A 16,469-nucleotide genomic window follows, 5' to 3' on the forward strand; every position below is an offset into this window, starting at 1 on the left:
TGAGAGATAATGTATGTATGTGTTCAGTTACAAGGAAGTGTGCTGAACACAACAAGGTAAGGTAACAAGTATATTGTTACATTTATGTGTGCACTAATAGCTATATGTTTATGGAAGTATGATGCAAGGGATTGCATGGAAAAGGAGATGGCCATGGAATCTTGGAGAAGGGTGAGGTTGATATTTCCCTTGGAGGAATTAGGAACCCATGGGGTTGAGTCCTGGTTTTTTTTACTAGTCTTGTGATTTCGACGCTTTGTGATCTATTTGCACTTGATTTGTAGTATATTTATGTCTGGTAAATGGCCATGCCACTTTGTTTGTGGTATTATAATGTTTTTGGTTTTTCATGGTTTTCTTCATGTTTCTTCTTGTTCTTTCCTTTTATGTTTTGGGGGACTTGGGAATTCATTGGAGAAAAAGGGAAGTTAATGGACCTTGTGAAGCATTAAATGAAACCCAACAGGTAACGTAAGACTCAAATGAAGCTTCGTGCATGAGTAAACGACAGTTGAAGGAAATAATATGATAGTCAGTTGGATTGGTTGGGTCCATTGGGATAAATGGATGGTGGTAGGACATTCATGAGAAAGGTGAGAGGAAAGGTAAAGTGAATGAATCTAAGGTATTAGATGTGTTGGCTATGTTGAGAATTGTCCTTCTCAATGTTGTGCATGTCATGGGGGGTAAAGAGAGTTATCTTAACATTGACCTTACAATATTAGGTAATTATGTTCTGATCTAGATTATGTTGATGTTTATATATGTATACATGTATGTGTGTATGTCATTGTCTGACAGGGTTGTTAGGGATCATGATTATTTTATGCTAGCGATTATATATATGTAAGTATGTATGTCATTGTCTGATAAGATTTCCAACGATCACGCTTTTGGAGGAACAATTTCTTATGCAGGTGAAAGGCATGAAGAGGTTCTTGGCTTTATGAGGAATCAATGGGAAGAATAACCTGGAAGATCCATGAGGTTAATAGTGCATGGATGAAGTTTGATAATATATGCTTGTACTATGCCTATGTTGTTTTATGGATAGGTAACGATAAAAGATACATCGGCTAAATCAAATCAGTGTGATCGGCAACATGCTGGAACATGAATGGATAGTGGAAAGACCCTAGAAGCTAGGTTGCCTACTAGAGAGAGTGTGGTCTGTCCATGTGAAGTACTACTATTATGTATATGTTGTACATGTTGTACCTGTGGTGTTGTGTACATGTGGTATGGTGTACATGTATTATATGCAATGATGTGTCAATGTTGTATATCTGGTGTTGTGTATAAACGGTGCTATGTACATAACATCAGTTGTAATTTTATAAGCTATTAAAATATTTTTTGAAATACTATTATAAAATAAAAAAAATACAATTATATAATTATATACAATTTTTTCAAAATTAATTTAAATTAAAAATATAAAATATAATTAAAAGATAATTCAAAATAATTTCAATTAAAAATATACAACATAAACTAAAAAATAAAAGGATAACATTTTATCTAACTTTGTTAGAAATAAATTAATGAATAATAACCTCTAACTTATAAATAAAAATTAAATTAAAAAAATTTCATATGGATGGAAAACCTCCACGAATATTTTAAAAAAATTTCACTTTATTTGGGAAACCTCCGCCAATATTTTAAATACCCTAAGTATTAAAAAGCAATAACGAATGAAAATCTCATAAATGTAACTCATGGAAGCGCTTTTAATGAAATTCAAAAATTTATTTTTACGAACCTTCCGAGGAGCGAAAGCAACTAAACCATATTTTCAGATTTAGGTTTCTCTTAGTTTGAATCGGTTTTTAGTTTAGATGTTTGATTTCTGGGTGGTGGTCGTACTTTATCTTTAGTTTAGATGTTTGATTTCTGGGTGGTGGGAGAGAGATGTAGGGAGGGAGAGAGGGAGAGATGGGCGGCAGCGAAGGAGGAGGGATAGAGAGGAAGAGTTGGAGGGGGGTGGAGAGCGATAAGAAAGGAGGGAGAGAGCACAAGAGGGGAGAGAGATGTAGGGAGGGAGAGAGGGAGGAGGAGGGAGATGGAGGATGGGAGAGAGATAGGAGGAGAGAGATGGAGGGAGGGATGAAGGGAGGGGAAGAGAGGGGGAGATGGAGGGAGGGAGGGAGAAGGAGAGAAGAGGGAGGCATAGGGGGTAGGCGGTAGGTGGGGGATAGGGAGAGAGAGGGGTGGTGGAGGTGGGGAACGAGGATGGAAAGAGAAGAAGATAGGGAGTTAGTGTTGGGGGGATGAAGAGAAGGAGGAGGAGAGAGATGGAGGGAGGGAGGTAGGGGGGCAAAGGAGAGTGAGAGGCAGGGGGGCAAAGGAGAGGAGCGGGAAGGACAAGGAAGGGAGAGGTAGAGAGGGAGCGAGTAATGGGGAGGGAGAAGGAGAGAGGAGGGAGGTAGGGTGGGTGATGGGGAGAGGGAGAGAGAGGGAGGGAAGCAGTGAAGGAGGAGGGACAGAGAGGAACAGAGGAAGCGAGTGGTGGGGGGTATGTAGAGAGGGAGGGGGAGAGAGAGGGTGGGAGGCGGTGAAGGAGTTAGAATTTTACTTATGTAGTAGATAACATAAGGTTTCTTATTGTCCAGTTGTCACAAAACAACACCTACAGTAATATCCGATGCATCCGTAGCTATGTGAAATGACACTTCCCAATTAGGTCCTCGCAAGACTGGAGTTGCTGATACACAACATTTCAGCTTTAGGAAGGCCTACTCACACTTCCCTGTCCACAAGAAATCAACATCCTTCATGAGAAAGGAAAATAACAGCGATGCAATTCTTGAAATTTTTTCTATAAATCTTCTGTAATACCTTGCATGCCCCAAAAAACTAACTACCTCTTTCTGCGTTTTGGGGGTTGGGATTTTCAGAATTACCTCTATTTTTGCAAGCTTTACCTTGATTCCATCAACCAAAATGTAATGTCCAAGCATCATCCCTTCAATCATCATCATGTGACATTTCTTAGTGCTCAAGGCAACATTAGTCTATACACATCGCTCTAGCATTTTTTCTAGATTGACTAATGCTGTTTCAAAAGCATCTCCATAAGGTGTGAAATCGTCCATGAAGATTTCCAGACTGTCATTCAATAAGTTCGAATAAATTCCCAGTATTTCCCTTTGAAAGGTTGCTGGTGCATTACAGAGCCCAAAAGGCAGCACTCTATATGCGTAGGTTCCCGAAGGAAAAGTAAAGGTCATTTTATCATGGTCTTCTGGGGCAATCCGTATCTAATTGTAGCCACTAAATCCATCCAAAAATGAAAAGTATTTCTTTTCGAAGGGAGTTTCAAGGACCTGATCTATAAATGGTAATGAAAAATGGTCCTTTTGAGTGGCCTTGCTGAGTTCTCTATAATCAACATAGACTCTCCACTTGCCATTCTTTTTAGGAATGATGACAAGCGGCGACACCCACTAGCTATCATATATTGGATAAATAAAATTAGCACTCAGGAGTTTTTGTAGTTCTTCTTTCACCACTTCCTTTAGTGCAGGGTTCATGCAACACTGTGGCTCTCTGACTGGTTTGTAGCCATCCTTCAAATAAATACAGTGAGTGCATAGGTTAGGGTGGATCCCTTTCATATCCGTATAATCCCATGCAAATGCCTTTTTATACTTCTATAATAGTTGTAACAACTGTTGATTCTGTTCAACAGTCAAATTGGGATTAACATTAAATTCTTTTCCAGATTCAATCTCAATTAGACTACTAGCAATATTTAGATTGGTTCTCATTTGTTCAAAATCTATATCTTCCACTTCTTCCTCCTCATTTGCATTTTTAATAGAAACAACAGAAAGTGAATTACTAATAAAACCATTAATAACATCATCTTTTGTCTCATCTTTGAAATACTAGGCTTTCCCCAGAGTGAGGAGTGGCAAATAAAGATCTGACTCAAGCTCAAACTCATCCCACCAAGGGTTGTACACATCCATATTTGGTTTTGGGGGATAAACATAAAGGTTCTATGTTTCCTGGCCATTCAAGATGACCATGGATCTCGTCTTGTAGCTTATAAATGCATCTGTAGTGGCCAAACGAGGTCTCCCTAGGATCAAAGGATGCCCCCCAAAATTGGATTTGGGATGTAGGATAAGGAAATCAGCTGTATATCTCTAGGAAGCTATCGTAATCACTATATATTCTAACATCCCCTTAGGTTTAACACGGGACTTGTCTACCAATTCCAGCACAGGAGTGTGTCTGAGTCCCTGCAGCCTGAGAGTGATAAAGAGATCTTTCGTCATTACATCAATGGCAGCCCCAAGATCAATCAATGTATTGGCTATGGGCTGGTCATTAATGTAGACAATGATCGTAGGATTTCCTGGATCATTATACTTAGTAAGGACAGGCTGAGCAAACATTAATTCATATAACTTTCCTATCACATGTATAGTGGCTGGGTCTTTAGGCTTCCTCCCAGGCTTCTTGATGCACACTTCTCTCACTATCTTCGCATAGATGGGTACTTCTTTAAGGGCTTGCAGTAGAGGAATTCGTACATACAAATTTTGTAACTCCTTAAGAAAATCAGATTCAGGCTGTGAAGTCATCCTAGGTTCGGCCAGTCTTTGAGGGTACAGGGGGTCTTGCGTAACAATAGTCAAATTTGTTGTTACAGGTGTATAAACCTTCCCCAAATTAGATGTTATAGATGTAACAGTTGTTTGCGGGTCGACTGTTATAGATGTAACAACTTCCTCTATATCACCTGTTGTAGGTGCAATAGCCGCCTTAGAGCCTCCATCTTCTCCTCTGGATGGTTCACAATCCTCCTCTGTAATGATAGGGGAGTGACTGGGGTTAATTACTGTGCCCAATCGCAATTGTATTTCATTAAGTTCCACGAGGGTAATAAAGTAGGTCTGGAAGGTTGTAGGAGCCTCTATGCCCTGAGCTGCTTTATTGTTTAGGTTTGGGTTAGGTTGCACAGGTAGTTGGGGTCGCACACGTGGAGTAGGAGCAAGACCTTGGAAAGGAGGTAACTGCAAATGTTGCTGCATGGGTGGTGTAGGCAAAGCTAAATTCTGGGCATTTCCTCTCTAGTTCTGGTTCCAAGGGTATGGTTGCGATTGGGGATATTGAATAGGAGGAGATGGAGACCATTGGTTCCAGGGTGAAGGGAACTGAGCTGAAGGAGGGGCTGAATATTGCCATGGATATGGTTGGTTATTATATGCATTGTTCCAAGAATTGAAAGAGGAAAAGTCTTGAGACATACCTGGAGGTTGCGGTTTCCATGGCCTCCTTGGTGCGATGAAGTAAGAGGACTGCACCTCTGTGGTTGATTCTCTAAGTACCGCCTTTAGTCTGGAAAACTACAGAAACTTCTTTGTCGAATGCTCCAACTTGCAGATATTACATAGGCTGATGTTGTTAAATTCACATTCCTTGTGAGGATGTTTCTTCTGACAAGTTGGATAGAACACGACCAAGGGTGTATCGGCTTCTGCTTGTGTCTTTTTGATCTGTGCTATTGTTATCTGGGCCGAGAGAGTACTGAGGATATCGGTCTTGAAATTTTCAAACAAATTTCTGATCTCCACTCTAGTTACTCCTCCGCCTGCAAATTTTTGTATGCGAACAGAGGCATCCCGAATTGTACTTCTTCCTTTAGACGATCCTCGAGAGCATCGTAGGCAGAGCTTTATAATTTCAGCGAATGGCTCTTGTGATATATCCCCTTTTCCTAATAGGTTCAGGGTGTCAAGGTAGTCATCCCTCATTCCTCTGATGAAATATAGTATTCAAGATTTCTGGGTCTAAATCACTGTGTTTAGACCTCTGCAGATTGTAGTGGAACCATTAATCTTCCGGGCTTTCTTCCTCCTTCTGTGTCATTCTAAATATCTCTTCCCTTAAGTCCCTGGTCCTACAATAGTCTTTGTACTTTGACAGGAATGTCTCCTTCATAGCATTCCATGTTGAAATGGAAGCGGGGTTTAATCCCATGAACCATCTCAAGGCTGCTCTTTTTAAGGTAGCAGGAAATAGCTTTAGCTTCTAAGCATCTGCTGTATAATCATAACTTCTACATAGGACATCAAACTGAAACATAAATGTATCTGGATCTTCCATACTCATCCCCTGGAAGGATGGTAAGGATGATAGAGGAATGTTTTTCATAGGAGCTTCACCTCCGATATTCCCGATTGGGAACTCAAAGGTGGTGGTAGTGGTGTCCGCTTTAGCATTGTTATCATTGTTGTCTCCCATGATGAATTCTTCTAACCCTTCCTGTAGCAGACATTCTTCGAGCTCTGTTTGTGATGGCCTTGCAGATGTGATTAATGCCTCAGATACCACTTGGGTTGGCTGTTTCACTGCACTACCTGTATCTAGATATTGATAAATCAACAAGTGCTTTTCCACCTTAGGTGTCCGATGTCCCCCCCTCGGTCCTCAAATTTTGGCTACTAACTTCCCCTTCTTGCTCATAAATCAAATCCTTGATCTTGGGGGTATGAGTGCTAGTCTTAGAATGATACGGTCTCAAGATGGAGGGATTGGAGGTTTCTACTTTCGCTATGGGAGTAATAGCATTTTGCGGCCCTATTTTACTTACATTCCTTTGAGCGCTAGACTGTTCTTTTTCAGCCTTGGAGCTTAATTCCTTGATAAATGTCTTCCCTCCCAAATCTTCACCCTTCATTTCTTTTTTACGACCTATTGTTCATGTGACTTATTAGAGTGGGGTTGATATTAGTGTCTCTGTAAGTGCTACAAGTGCACACATGAACCCTATGTGTATCAAATCACACTCTAAGTGCCTCAGTCTTTGACAGTGGTGACCCCGCCCAGGTATGTTAGAGCGATGAGTAGGTTCTTACCTGTCGTCTTACCCCACAATGATTAAGGAGCTGAAGACACACTAAAAAAGTATCAAAATGCCCGAAGTGTCCTGGTAATTACAATGGTGAGCCCACCTAGGTATGTTAAAGCAATGCGTAGGTTCTTACCTCTCGTCTTACCGCTCAGCAACTGTGGACTAAGAGCAATCTATGTCAAAAAAACAACTTGGCTGACTGTATCGTCAACTTGCCATCCCCAACAATGGCACCAAAATGTAGTGCTATTTTAATCAACCTTAATTGACTCAGGCTGCAACATTAATTGTCAACCCAGGGTAGGTCTTGTTGTTTCAATGGAGTTCGCACTGTCTGTGCCGATACACTCCGGCCAAGCAGAAGAAAATGTAGAAATATGTAAAAGGGTGTCGCTGATCTAAATTGTTGAATCAAAGCATGCGTGTAGATATAAAAGCACTCTACAGAATTAAATCACAACTCACAGCTATTAAGGTAAAGGCATGCCACACAAGATTTAACATCTATTCTAGATGGTTCCTATCATTCTACGATTAACTCAGTGTAACATCATGAGATAAATAGAAACAACAACAAATGTGATCCACGATTTGTACAACTATAGCGAGATACCATAAATAAATGAACTAATTTAGAATGTACACTACCTAAACCACTGCAATCCCTGCTAAAGGGGAGGGCCCTTCCTCCTTAGCAGGGTGCAGGAAGAACACGAAAGTGATTAACGAATCAATTGGAAAGTAGTGACAACATCACCGTGCTAATTGATATTAAAATAAGTTCAGAATTACAGAAATAGAGTAACAATACTCTTCTATATCCCATCTGTTGATACATAAAAAGTCAAGTCTTTTATAATTATTACAACCTGAAAATTAGAAAGTAGATCAGTCATGAGAATCTATCGATTCTCATGCTGATAAAAAATAAAGAAGTTACAACCTATTGCTAAATAAATGTACACCAGTTGTAAATGCTTGAGTCTTGTTGCTTAAAAAATAAACAATCCTATTGTCGGTAGCTATTATGTGGAATAGTACCCACATTTCCAACTTTGGTGTAACAACATTGAGCGAATGGTGGTTTCGGGATGACTCGACATAACTGACGACAACACTATTGATGTGATGGCAGATCCATGCGAGGTGTGACAACATCCGATGTGTAACAACAACCTGTAACAACATCCAATGTGTAACAACAATATGTAACATCAACAACCTATAACAATACCTTGTATGTAGCAACAATCCATAACAACACTGAGGGTGTAACAACGAACCGTTCTACCCTTTCCTGCAGTTAATCCCTGCTTCTTGTCTGCTTCATAACTTCATTCGCACAAGCCAACACATGAAAAAGATGAACTTCCCAAAATACTCCTTCAATGCTCTACTAGTTAGCCACAAAAAGGAATAAAGCCTCGTATTATTCGGTAAAATATAACAAAGTAACATGACAATAAACTGGATTAAAAAGGTAAGAAAATAGGGATTTTGGTCATATAAGGGAACAGGGTTGAAGGACAGAAGGGTCAAAACAGGGGAAAGAATGTGCAGAAAATAGGTAGAAAACCACAACCAACACTATGAGGATATTTTCTCTTAAATTTATAAGGCATAGTCTAAATGTTGACCAAGTTCATTTTTTTCCTGCACATAAAGGGTATATTTTTTTAGGTTGGAAAGACTTGTTGGGCCATACATTGTGAATAACAGACAAACCCTCCTACAAGTTGAAGAAATGATGAAGGATTTTGGATTGATCAAGGAGGGAAGTGGAAATATGACCCTTATCATGTAATTTCAAATAAAAGAGGGGAAATAATTTCTGCACCTTATATTCACGAAAGAAAGCTAGAAATTGAGAAAATGGAAAATGAAGAAACACGGTCAAGCAACAATATGCAACAAAGAGTAGATGTTCAAACCCTCGTAGTGAGGGAGAAGAGCTTGACTATAAATATACCTAATAAAATTGATGTTGAGATATAAGACTCACAATTGCAAAATAGAGCAAACGTTCAAAGAGAAGAAGAAGTGAAGTAGTGAAGGCTAAAAACATGATCAAATATTTAAATGCAAAAACTATACAGAAAGAAGTAGTGAAGGCTAAAAAGATGATCAAATATTTAAATGGAAAATATTCAACTAAACTAAGGGCATCAGATATCATAGACAAAGTTGGAGTAATTATGGAAATCAATAAAATGAATGAGAAAAACCTACTTCATATCTAGGCTGAGAACAAATTAAAGGAGGCTCATAAGTCATTATCTTTGTTTGATTTCAAATTTGACGAGAGGACGAGTAAGGAAATCTAGTTTCTAGGAACTATATGAAAGGAAATAGTGGTTGTTAAAGGTAGAGTAAATACAACACATGAAAAGACTAGAATTCTAAAGGGAAGAACTGTAGTGAATTATTTACAGAGGGACTTCCAACTTCTTTGGATGATGAAGACTATTTGTTGCAAAACTTAATTATACAAAGCTTTCAAATTTGAAAGTTGCATTCCAGAAAATGAACCAATGTAAGCTCCCAGATGAAGCACTTTAGAGGAAGTGTGAAAGCTTGATTACTCCTATTGAATCAATAGTTCAAATGGTGGAACCAAGCACCAATCCTCAAAGTCAATGTCCCACTAGTCATCAAACTTCTCAAAAATGAGAAAAAATCATTTTTTAACATTGTCAAAGACTTTTTAGTGACATATAGTTAAGTAGTAATGGGATGTATTGACAATTACCATTGTAACTGATTTTGATGTAATATTTAAAATACATGAGATCCACTAGAAAATGGTTCAAATTTTTGGCATTTTGAGTAATTTCGTAATCATTTTGGCTTCCCTGAAGATAATAATAAAAGTCACAAGGTTGATTCTAGTATGTATGGTACATTTTAGTATGTGTTGTTTCCCTCATGTGTTTTTCATATTCATTTTCCTTCTTTGAAACATGTATGATCATAACATATTTATTTGAGCAAGTTACAAATTTATTTTATGTATCTTTAATAGTTACAGTGAATACCTATAAGTTATATTCAAAGACATCTTAATAGGCTCTCCATTGCTTCTGCACTTCCATTCTTAATGTAAATCATTCATACTTTCATCTTAGAGTTTTAAATTTGGATTCTATTAAAGGTCTCAAGTTATAAACCCTAGCCTCTTACAAGTTCTCTTTTCTTGTGAAATAATTAAAGTCTTGCTAATATAAGGCCAATTTGGGCATAAAGATTCATCTCCAAAACTAATTTCCATTACAAAAGGGAATATATCACCTCTGGGCTCATTTTAATAAATGTTTAACAATATTTTAAAAGTTTTGAAATAGTTCTGTGGATGTCCTGTGAATTGGTTCCCTTTCAGCTAGGAATTGTCTCTAGGGTGACAACACAAGGTACGGTGCACAATGTTACCCACGAAAAGTGAGTGACCCCATAGCAGAATTTTTCTTCCATCTTTCTCTTAAAGGAATAATTAATACGTCTCTTCAAATATAAACTTGAACTTAATTTTGAATTCGAATTGCAGCTTCACATTTTCATATTACATCCTAACAAAAAAAGAGACATCAACCAAATTATATGCGAATACTAAATTAAAGGTCTATACAACATCTTTCTCAAACACACAAGATTTCCTACTCTAATATCACTTAACACAAGGGTGAAACTAAAAATCACCACTTGATGTAGAGGTGATAGTAAAAATTGTAGCATGTACAAAGGAACGCTACATGCTCATGCTTTATTAAAGAAAATGAAATCATTTTTTTACATTCATGCCATTCCGCTACCTCCTTTCACATTACATTATATTTTAATTTACACATATGAGGACATAATTCTTATATCCCCTATTATTAGCAACGATAAGCTTAAATCCCAACATAAACATATATTATCATTAAAAATCTTCTAAATTCTTATCCAATGAATAAATTTAAAAAATTGCATTTTAATTAAGGGAACGAACTCCTTTTCTTAAATCTATAGGAAATTTTACAGGCCAATGATAGGTTTTCACATGTCCAAAGATGCACCTACATCACCCTCGCTCTTTGTCTCTCTCTCCCCTCTTTCCCCCTCACTCCCTTCTCCCCCCCTCTCTCCTCCCTCCCTCTCTCCTATGTCCCTTTCTACCTTATACTCCCTCCTTCTCTCTATCTCTCCCTTATCAATCTCTCTCCCTCTCTTCCTCATTACACCGTGCATTACACACACTCCCTCTCTCTCTCTCTCTCTCTCTCTCTCTCTCTCTTAGTTAATCAATCCCTCATCAGTCTCTCCCTCCTCTCTCCCTCTCCCCCCTGTCCCCCTCATCTCTCTCTCTCTCTCACTCACTATCTTTCTCCCCCTCATCCTTGTCTCTCTTTATCCCTGTATTCTCTCTCTCTATTCTTCCCTCTATATCACCCTTAGATCTCTATCTCTTTCACCCTCCCTCTCTCCTTCTCTGCCTCTCTGTCTCACCCACCCACCCACTCTCTTTCTCTATGTATCGCTCTACCTTCTCTCTCTCTCTCTCTCTCTCTCTCTCTCTCTCTCTCTCTCTTTTCCTTACCCCATGTCTCTCCCTTAATCTGATCCTTCCTCTTCATCCTTCCCTCTCTCCCTATCCTTATCTCTCTATGTTTTTATGTATCCCTTCTATATCCATCCATCTCACCTTTATTAATCCCACCTCTCTCCCCCTAATCCCCCCACCTTTCTCTCTATTTCCCTATCCCTTACTCTATCTCACTCTCTCCATATTTCACCCCTATTTCTCCCCCTTTTCCTATCCATTCCTTTCTCTCTGTCTAAACTCATGACTCACTTTTTATATCTCTCTCCCATTTTCCTTATTTCCTCCTTGTCCTCCTACTCTCTCTTTCTCTCTCCCTCCCAACGTCTCTCTCTCTCCCCCAACGTCTCTCTATGTCCTTCTCTCTCTCGCAACCTTGTATGTCTCCCTCCCATACCCCTCTTCTTCCCTCTCTCTCCCTACCCCAACATTGTATGTCTCCCTCCCATACCCCTCTTCCTCTGTCTCTCTTCTTGTATGTCCCCTTCTCTCTCCCTCCTTATATGTATCCCTCCTACATACCTCTATTCCTCTCCTCCTCCTACATCCCTCCCTCTCCTTCTCTCCCTTCGTCTCACTCCTCTTTTCCCTGTCTCTCCCCATGTCTCCCCCCCCTTATGTGTCTCTTCTACATCCCTCTCTTTCTCTCCCACCAATCTCTCTTTCTCACTCTCCCTCCCTCTCTCTTTGCCCCTCCATATCCACCCTCTCTCCATCTATATGTCTCCCTTCTACATCCCTCTACCCCCCCCACACTATCTCTCTCTCTTTCTGTCCCTCCCTACTTCCTTCCCTCTCCCCCCCTCTTCCGCCCCCTACTTCTCTCTCTTTCTCTCTCTTATTCTCCCCCCTCTCTCTCCAACCCTCCCTCACTCACTCTCTCACCCCCCTTTGTCCTTCTCTCCAACCCTCTCTATCCCCATACCTCTATCTCTCTCTCCTTTTGTCACTCTCTCCCACCTTGACTCTCCCTCCATCCACTCTCCTCTACCTCTCCCTCTGCCCCTCCTCTCTCTCTCTCCTTCCCACACTCCCCCCAACCCTCTCTCTCTCTCTAACTGCCCCCTTTCTCTCTCCCTCCCCCCTTCCTAAATCCCCCCACACTCTCTCTTCCTCCCTTTCCCTTCCCAACCACTGCTTTCTTACTTGTGATCCATCACAAACTCTTCTCTCCTCTTGGCTTGTCAACTCCAATTGTATCTTCGATTGCTATAATTAAAACCTACCCAAACACACAACACAAGCCAGAGATATACAACATCTATGTACAATTATCCAATCACTTTCTCCAATGGATTAGCATAACATTGAAATATATGAATATAAACATAACATAACACATATAGTAAAAAAAATATACTCTTTGTATTAATATGAAAGGGAGAGAGTTTACAACCAAAATTGGAAGCTAATCTTGTATAGATCCTCCCAAGTTGACTTGTCCTTCCTTACCACAATGTACACCTCAAAGCCACCCTATTGTATGGGAATCATAACTCTCTTATGATCAAAGAAACAACATAAGTCTATGATTAGTCTAAAAAATCCAACCCCTAGCTTGTGGATGACAATAAATATATAGGAGAGGATGGTAGTTTATGAATTCCTATCCATTTACCAGTCTAGGCTTGAGATCCACTCTTGATGGGAGGATGAACTCAAGGGATAAGAGGTGAAAAATCCAAGGTAGGGAAAATAAGATTCAAAGTTCTTATCCAAGGTAAATGGTTTTAACAACTCCTGGAAGCTTCTTGAAGAGGAAGCTTTAAGATTCTTTTATTTTTCCCAAATTTCTAGAATTAGCGCACCCCTAGCAAGGGCCAACCTTCCCTAATCAGAGAAGGTGTAGAATTGAGCACCCTGTTTCTGAACGCAAGTCCCTAAAGGGCCAGGATATCGTGGGCCTTAAAAGATAATAAAATGAAGAGTAAAGGTCATAAACTCAGGGATTTGAGAGAGTCATGCTTAGGGATTTATGTAGGGATGATGACAAGGTGTCCATGGATGTTGATTGATCCAGTTTGTACGCATATTGACCAAATGTGACAAAATGGCTTATAACACTCTCTTTCTCTCCTCCCTTCCTCCTCCTCCTCTTCCTCTTCTCTCTCTCTCTTACTCACACCCTCCCTCTCCTTCTCTCTCTCTCTCCCCCTTACCCCACTCCCTTTCCCTCTCCATCCATTGGCCCCACATGCCCCCCTCTCTTCCCCTCTCTCTCTTCCTCCCTCCCTACCTCCCCTTCCCTCTCTATCCCTCGCCCCCTCTCCCTCTCCCTCCATTGGCCCCACATGCCCCCCCTCTCCCTCTCTCTCCATCCCCTCTTTCTCCCTCCATATCTATATCTTTGCTTCTCTCCCTCCCTCTCCTTCTCCTTATCCCCCTCTCTCCCTCTCCCTCTCTCTCTTCCTCTCCTTCTCTCCCTCTCTCCCCCCTTCCCCCTTCTCTCCTTACACCTCTCTCCCACCCTTTATCTCTCTCAACTCCCTCTATTGGCCCCACATGACCCCCTCTCTTCCTCTGTCTCTCTGTCTTCCTCCCTCACTCTTTTCCTATCTCTCTCTTTCTCTCTATCGCTCACCCCCTCTCCCCCTCCCTCCATTGGCTCCACATGTCCCCTCTCTCCGTCTCTCTCTCCCTCCCTCTCCTTCTCTCTCTCCTGCTCCCTCCATCTCCTCTCTCTTACTCTATCTCTCTCTCCCCTTCCCCCTTCTCTCCTACCTCCTCTCACCCACCTTTTCTCTCTCTCTCTACTCCCTCTTCTTCTCTCTCCCTCTCCCTTGCTCCCTCTCTTATCTCTACCTCTCTAATTTCCTCCTCCTCCTCTCTCTCCCGCCCTCATTCTCCCTCCTTCCCTTCTCTCCCTCCATCCTTCTCTGCATCTCTATGCATCCCTCCATCCATCCCACTTCTTCTCTCCTTATCTACCTCTTACTCCTAGTCTCTCTCTCTCTCTTTTTCCCTCTTCTGTACTCCTCTCCTCTCTTCCCCAAGACCTCTTTCTATCATGCATGCTTTGCCCATCCTCCCCGCCCACTCCACTCCTCCCCTGCCCACTCCTCTCCTCCCCCAGCTTCTCTTTGTTTCTCTCTCCCCCCTCTTCTTCCCCCACTCTCTCTTTTTCTCTCTCTCTCTCTAACACAAGCATCAAAATGTAGATGTGTTGGTCCCTCTTTGGCTAGCTCCCTCTAACCCAAGCTTGACAAAAGAAGTGTTTTCATCCCTCTCTTCCCTAGTAAAAACTTGAAAAACATTTATCTAAAACTCCATACTAAATTATTTATATAAATATTTAAAATAAAAACAACTTAGCTTTATATATATCAACATCATCACTAACTACTTAGTTTAATAAGATATAATAAATAATTTTAACATAATTTTTTCTTAAATATATTTAAATAAAATAATAAGATTTCTAACCCAATAAAAAATATCATAGAAAATAACTTTAGAAAAAAGTTAAACTAATCTTATTTTTGCAATAATAATAATAATAATATTCAAATTCAAGGTTTTGTCAATAATTTCTCTTTTAATTAATTTTTTTTTTTAACCATGCTGGATAATTAAGATCAATTTAATAAATAACAAAAAGTAAATAACAAGAAACTAATAATTTTTTTAACCATGTTGGATAATTAAGGTCAGTTTAATAAATAACAAGAAGCTAAGAATGAGCACAATGTGTATATGCCCGATAATTAAGATCAATTTAGTAAACGACAAAAAGCTCATAATGAGCACAATGTACAATAATACACTGTCGGCTTGAAAAAGGATGGGTGGGGTGCCGATAATAAGATCAATGAAAGAATGAAGAAGTTTCTAGAAGAGTATGGAATTAGCAATTTGTTCTTACGGCATTTATTAATGGCCTCGTCTTACGAGGCAGAGGAATTGCCCGGACGGTTAAAAGTGGTCTGAATCTGGGCAAAAAAATTTCAAAAAATATTGTGGAAGCAGTGTTTGAATTGTGTTTTTGATGGTGGAAATAGATTCAGCACCATCAAACACGTCTAGGATAGCTAAAATTTTGAAGTTTAACGACTATAACTTGGATTTATAAAAATCCTTGCTGGATTTTCTCTAAATATAACCGGAATTTCTATAACTTTCCAAGCAACTCCTCCGCCTCGTTAGATTACCCGTTTACTAACTTCCCTAAGACTTATTAACTTTCTTGAGACTTATGGGTCAAAGTGGTATAATTTTCATTAATTTCCTTAATTAAAGATATGTAAGGTATGTCCTTGGTCAACAAATAAATTTTATGCTATTGGTCTTTAATTGAGAAGCAGCTGTATATGCCCACATATTGATTTCGCCATGGCCAAAATCGAACGGTATATACAGTGGCGCCTCAATATAACCCGGTAACATAGGATTTATTTGTTGCCATGTCCCAGTGGGAATCACAATTTATTCGAACACAAATCTGAGTTCACTTTGAGCTCACGCAAAGACATACTTCGCTTAGCGAGCACGCAACAATGCACTTCGAAATAGTGATGTGCTGTAATGTCAAAGAGGAAAGTGGATTTATTGTGGAGGAGAATTGATGGAGTAATGCGAATCCTACTCGTAAAAAAACCGACCAAAGGTCAAAACATGTGGTAGATATGAAATTTTCTGAAAAACAAAACGCATTTTTAAATACACAGCATTTGTGGCATTTCTTGAACAGAGATACAGATCATTTTGATCATTTTGGGAAATGGCAATATAATTTATAATCTGATTTCATATAAATCTCTGAAAGGAAATTGAAGCCCAAATAATTTGTGATAAATCTAAATAGTTATTTCATGTGTATTGTGAGCCTGAGACTCCTTACTTGATATTCAATGATATATAACAGTCGAAAATAGAGACTGTGGAAAATAAAATAGAATTATAAAATCTATAAAAGATGGTGTGGCACCCAAAATAGAATTGTGAAAGGAGAAACTTAAACTATGGAAATTATGGAGATATTGTTGTCAACGAAGGAGGCAAGAGGGTTTTGCATTTTGTTAACCT

This window comes from Pinus tabuliformis, chromosome 6 (genome assembly GCF_031772625.1).
Source record: "Pinus tabuliformis cultivar Carrire ecotype Pingquan chromosome 6, CPIR1, whole genome shotgun sequence".
Classification (NCBI taxonomy): domain Eukaryota; kingdom Viridiplantae; phylum Streptophyta; class Pinopsida; order Pinales; family Pinaceae; genus Pinus; species Pinus tabuliformis.